Here is a 6744-nt window from a genome sequence, read left to right on the forward strand (position 1 = left end):
GGGGGTGACATACAAGCAAAACATTTATGCTCAGAAAATAAACAGAAACATGTGTGTGTGTTGTGTGTGTGTGTATGTGTGAGTGTGTGTGTGCTGTGTGTGTGTGAGTGTGTGTGTCTCTATGTGTGTGTGTGTGCTGTATGTTGCCATGTATCAGCCCTTTACCACTCTTTTTTTTTTTTTTTTAGGAAACCCAGTACTTCCAAGTCTTAATTAGAATAGGCCCTAGGTTTTCAGATTTAATCCATTCCTGTTCCACCCCTCAAGATGCCCCACCCCCTCTTTCTCTAATTTTCTTGGCTTTTAGTATGACTCATGCTATATTAAAAGTAGATACATAAGTGAGCTAACCCAGACCCAGAAAGATACACATGGCATATACTCACTTATAATTGGACATTAGCCCAACAGAGATGTCCCCTGAAAGTCTTCACTTAGCCGGAGATTGGGATAGATCCTGGGACTTCCTACTGGGACTCTAGGTGAGAGAGGTAAGGGAGAATGGGGAAACAGAAGGATCCACAGGGTCCTAGAAACCTACAAGATCACCATTAAGGCTGGCAGATCTGGACCCAGGTGTGTCAGCTCAAACTACTGTACCAACCAAGGACAATGTGCTGTCCAGATCTAGCCAATGGACAGCACATTCTCCACAATTGTGTGGAGAGCAGGGACTGACTTGGACATGAACTCTGGTGCCCCCTTTTTGACCACTTCCTCTTGGTGAGGAGACCTGGTGACACTCAGGGGAAAAGTAAGCAGGCTACCAGGAAGATTCCTGATTGGCTGTGATCTTATAGAGGGGACAAGGTCTCCTTCTGTTACAGACCTAGGGGAGGGGAATAGGATGAAAGAGGGAGGAAGGGCAAATGGTAAGATACAGGTGAGGGCATAACAAATTAGATGTAATCTGAATAAATTACTTAAAGAAAAGATAAAAAGAAAGAAAGAAAGAAAAGATAACTAACATCATTACAACATAGCCCATTGCCTGACTTACTGTGAAAGCCAAGGGGGAGGTAATCCCCCTCAGGAATAGTCATAGGGGAGGGGAATAATGAGAAAATGGGGGGGGGTTGGGGAGGAATGGGAGGATACAAGGGATGGGATAAACATTGAGATGTAACAAGAATAAATTAATAAAAAATAAAAATTAAAAAAAAAAGAAAAAAAAAAGAAAGCATAGTGAGGTCATTAGAGGATGCTCGCATGCACTTTACTAACTTAACCCAGCTCATTCTTGTGTGCAGTGAGGGGAATCAAAGGAAAACATGAAAAATATCTTTCTTGCCCCCAAACTGCTTACGATCTAGTTGGGGACTTTTCCTGACAGTTGAACAGCTCCAAATGAACAGGAGAGGCAGTGTGTTCTGGAAGAGTTCACACGACTTGGGGGAACCAACAAAGACTTGGCCTAGGAAGTGGATGGAATTTGGACTGAACCTTGGAAGGTGGCTTGGACGTGAACTGGAAGACAAAGGGAGTGTGAAGATGCCTACTTTGTGTGGTGTAGATGCTCCATCAGTGAAAGAAGCTAATTCCTGTGTCCTAGAGCGTGGTTACACAAATGCCCCTCCCAGGGGGACCAAGAAAGCAGCTACCTATTTGTAAATAGCGTCTTTCTCCAGTCTGGGGAGTGACAGTTCTTGTATGCATGTCCAAGGTGGAAGATCTATTTATCCTTTGCACAGAGCTGGCGTTACTCACTGTCTTTCTTTCCCACACAGCAATACTTCAAGCCCCCTTTCCCACATCAGACGCTCCAAACCCTCCCTCAGCAAACAGAAAGCCTTCTTACTGTTCTGCTGTCGCTGTTCACAGAATTTCGGGGGCCTAGATCTCACATTCAAAGAGCCAAGCTGCCCTGTTGCATTCTGATCTGTGATTCCCCTTAGTGTTTTTTTTTTCTTCACGTCTCAATGAAATTCTCTCATAAACTCCCTTCTTTGCTGACCGAGTGAAGCACAGTTGCTGATTTTGCTAGACACGTGCTGAAGTAAAGAAGGTCTTCACGGATCTCTTTATCACTTGGCTACTTCCTGTTCCACTCTCTCCATATTTATGTCTTTTATCGGAGCTGGGCACAGGGTTTGAAATGAGCCTCAGTGTTCTTCATGTCCTGCCCTAATATCGTCAGTAACATGGTCGCCTAGCTCAAAGCTGATTCGTGGGATCTAGATCAAAACTCATTCGTGGGATTTTTTTTCTTGTCGTAGTTAAAATAGTTTGCCTTGTAAATGCCAGAATCTATTTTTGCCGATTAGGGGTTTTATGAAGAATGGTGTCAAACACTTTCCAGAAAGGTGTTCCATCCATTTGCAGTTTAACTTCACAGGTTTTGAGGGACGGTTTTCCGAACCGGGGAAATTTTTTTTTTTTTTTTTTTTTTTTTTTACTGATTTCTTTGTAATTAAACATAACTTCGTTAGAGAATCTTACGTTCAAGCTGTGGCTTAGAGCTTCAATGCGCTGTTCACCCCGCTGCTGAAATCATGAAGTCCGCAGTCCCCCAGCTCTCTCGTAAAAACCTCCCTCTTTACAGAGCAGGAGCCCTCCCAGCGCCTGCTCTATTCAGCTGTTGCTGCTGATAATTTCAAAGACATATTCACAGAGTCTGCTCTGCACCAGGCAGCTGTTCTGTGGTTATGGAGTGTTTGTCGCACTGTATCTCCTTTCAAGTCTCCACGTCCATATGGGATTGTCTGCTTGAGAAAGGCTTTGTGCCTTCCAGCAGGCTTCCTGTTTTCCTTGGGAAAACTCTGTACTGTAATCATTTTTCCATTCCAAGTTCTCCTGGGCTGAGTCGCTTAACCGTTCCGGCTCCTTCCCTGTGGCTAACCTTGCACCCCTGCAATACAGTGTCGTCATCTGCTTTGTATGACAAGGGAACATCTTCCTCCTGTCTCATCCCTACCGTTTTTCCCTACTCCATTTATCTGAGCACTGTCACAGCCTTCCAAACCCTAGACCAGAAGCCTCAGGCTGGGTTTCCCAGGGCTTGGATGGATGTCAAGATGATTTATAAAGCGCTCGTGCCCAGTGCCATGGGCCAGTGATAGCATCAGTTGAGCAGCTCCTCAACTGCTTACCCAGCCTTGCTTATTGACTAGGACCAGTGCATGATGCGGCTCCTCCTGCCTTAGCCCAGCAAGTCTGGTTTACAAGTCAGTCACTCATGGTGAGCATCATTTCAGCCGCTATTGCACGGCTGGCTTTTGGCACTTTTTTTTGATTTACATTTGTAGACCCTAGTCGCCTGTAATTAAATTCTGTCAGTGTTGCATGAATTATTTTATCTAGTCATATTTCATTTACCTCCTTTTTTCCTTTGGCGTTCTCCTGTGAGCGTTAGGCTTCATCCTGTAGATCTTTTGTCTATTTCTGACATCAAAGCTGTGTATTTTTCAGACCATGAGACACACTCTTCCCCCCAAAAGTGTGTGTGGGGGAAGAGGGTGCACTTTATGGTCTAACAGCTGTTTTTACTGTTTTTCTTGTTTTACGGCTCTAAAGACTGGGTGTGTCTTATGATCAGGTGCATCTTATAGTCCAAAAAATATGGTACATTGATTACACATTGGACCTTAGGTACTTTGTGCTGCTCCTAATGGGAAATAAACATACCCTGTTACCAAGCTAGCTTCTTTTTATCTGATGTTTTTTTCTTTTCTTTCTTTTTCTTTTGGTTTTTTTGTTGTTGTTGTTGTTGTTTATTTGTTTTGAGACAGGGTTTGGCTGTCCTCGACTTGCTTTGTAGACCAGGCTGGCCTTGAACTCACAGAGATCCACCTGTCTTTGCCTCTCCAAGTGCTGGCATTACAGGCGTGAGCCACCGCGCCTGGCTTTTGTCTGATTCTTAAGAGCCGTCAAACCATGAAAGCCACAGAAAGATGCTAAGTGTTCTTTTAGACAAATGGCTCTTAGGCAAAATTCCTTTGTCCTCCAGGGCATCTTGGGCAGTTTATGGAGACACTTTTGATGGTGTTTCTTTTTAAATGTTTGTTTATTTTTGTGTGTTTGTGTCTGAGTGCATTTGTGTGCACCCCATATACAGAGGAGTCCACAGATATCAGAACTGAGGGTCAGATCCCCTAGAACTGGAGCTACCAGTGTTTGTAAGCCCCAGTGTGGATGCTGAGACACAACCTCAGGTCCTCTGAAAGAGCAGCAAATACTCCTAACCACTGAGCCATCTTCCAATGCTGACACTTACCTGTTTACAAGTGGAGGTTGGGTGTTCCTGGCATCTAGTGGGTAGAAGGCAGAGTTGCAACTAAATTTTCTTCCACCCTGTGCACGACAGATCCCTCCACAAAAAGTTATAGATCTTCAAAGTCTGACAGTGTTCGAGTGTGTGCAGAACCCTAGGCCTTGAGCTCCATTTCTAGACGGGTCTGCTGTAGCCACTCCCCAGCTAGTGAAGGGAAAGTGTGGCTATCCAAAAGCAGAGAAAAAGAAAAGATCGATGCTGACTTTTTAAAAAAATATTTATTTATTTATTATTATGCATATAGTGTTCTGCCTGCATGTAAACCTGCACTCCAGGAGAGGGCATCAGATTACACTATAGATGGTTGTGAGTCATATGGTTGCTGGGAATTGAACTCAGGACCTCTGGAAGATCAGACGGTGCTCTTAACCTCTGAGCCATCTCTCCAGCCTGATGCTGACTTTTAAAGCCGTGAAAACGTATCTTATTCAAAATGAGTTGGAGACTCCATCACCTCTCTGATCCCCATCAGTTCCTCTGCCCTCTTGCTTTACTCACTGTTTCTTCTATCTTAGGAGTCCATCACAAACAGCCCCCACCTCCAACCCCCATAGAGCTCTGGAGCTACCAATGTCTGAGCAGCTTAAGCAGACAATGGAAGTAATTTCTGAGCACTTGAAGATAATTCTGGCTAGTGTGGAAAACAAGCTTAAGAGTAGCATTAAAGTCGATTGGGCCTTGCAGCAACTGGCCAAGCTTGTGACAGTTGGTAGAGGGAGGAGCTGGACAGACTTAGAGAAACCTAACTATTCCTTGTCTGTGTATTGAATTTGGGGGGGGGATAAGAAAAAATAGGAATCAAACGAACTCCCTGGGCTGAAGGGTTTTTTGGGTCATGCATTGAGCACAAAGGTCAGTAGTGCAGAAGTCCTGCAGCCTCACCTCGGGGTCTCTGCAGCAAGTGTCAAGTGAAGGCAGAGAAGAGAAGGAACCGGAATAACCCACCTGGTCATGGACTCTGACCAAGTGAGGCCTCAGCCAGGGAGGTAATTTTAAATCAAGATAGAAAGGAGAATAGACCAGGGAGCTGGAATTAAAGCCACTCAGAGAGCTAGTGTACAGCTTGTAGCAGAGGGGTGGGTCCAGGCCCAGTAGGCACACCCTCCTTCCAACAAGGAATCCATTTGCTTCCTGCATATTGCACACAGACCCTCTAAAGGAGACTTGTCCGGAAGGAGCATGACAGGTTGAATGGGGCTTCACTTGCCAGCTCTGCTATGCAGAGAAGGAAGGCCATAGGACCACTGTAGTCTCTTAGGGTCCATCCTGCCACAGACAGTGAGTAAGTTCCAGATCCAGTCCCTCTGCACTACTTGGCTCGTAGCTCACTTAGTAACCTATAGGGACATGACAAAGACCCTTCCAGCCCCATTCCATCCTCTGAACTTGGAGCAGGCTGGCAATGGACCAGACCAAAGGCATCAATTCTGTATTTAGAAACAAATGGTCTTGTTTTGTTTTGTCTAGCCTGAATGGTTTAGATCAGCTTAGAGTAAAGTCATCTTGAAGCCTGGGAACACACTTTTCTCTAAGCTCGGGAGAGTCATCTGCCATGTTCCCTGGGTAACCCAAGCATGACATTTCCACATTGCTCCATCTCTCACCAGAGAAATACAGTTCTTTTATTATCTTTTTTATAGTGTCTGTGATGTGGGAAGTATTCTATGTGCTCAAACTCATCCTTGTCAATCAAGTCAGGCCATCCTCCTTGGTGTTACACACTTTACATCCAAGTGAAAACATTCTTCTTCTTTGGCTCTGATCATACTTGGAACATATATAACTGACTTTAAACCTTTTTTCTCGTTGCCTCTACCAGGATTCCTACTTGGCCAATCTGAGTCAAGCTGTATGTAGGATTAAGGAATGTGGCTAAGGAATGTGGGAAACCCAATCAAGAAGAATTTTTGTTTAGACTAACAGTGGGGTCCACCAGAATCTGGCCTACCCATAGAATTCTTTGGAAAACTACCAAATTCACTGGTGTAAGGGCAGTAAAATATTTCCGTTGACCGGTTCACAGGTAGAGCTAGACCATATTTACACCACATCAGCAGGGTGGTGGTGGCACACACCTTTATTCCCCTCACTCAAGAGGCAGAGGCAGACACAGGAGAACCTCTGTGGGTTGGAGGTCAGCCTGGTCTATAGAGTAAGTGCCAGGATAGCCAGGGCTACACAGAGAAACCCTGCCTCAAAAAACAGAACAACAAAAACAAAAGCAGCCAACAAACAAAAAACACAAGCAAAGCCACATCAGCTCAACTCCCCTCTGCTGCTGAGGCTCTGAGATACTTAGGAACAGATTTCTTTATGTTTATTTAAAAGGTAAATGTTTCTTTTCTTTCTTTTTGAGCACACATCTCTGGTATGAGAGAACAGGGAACTGCTTTGTGGACAGGAAGAAGGAAAGAGCCCATGTTACTAGTGGCAGAATGCTAGTGAGGACTGAAGGACTTTTAAAGGGCCGAAAT

This window comes from Acomys russatus, chromosome 12 (assembly GCF_903995435.1).
Source record: "Acomys russatus chromosome 12, mAcoRus1.1, whole genome shotgun sequence".
Taxonomy (NCBI): Eukaryota; Metazoa; Chordata; class Mammalia; order Rodentia; family Muridae; genus Acomys; species Acomys russatus.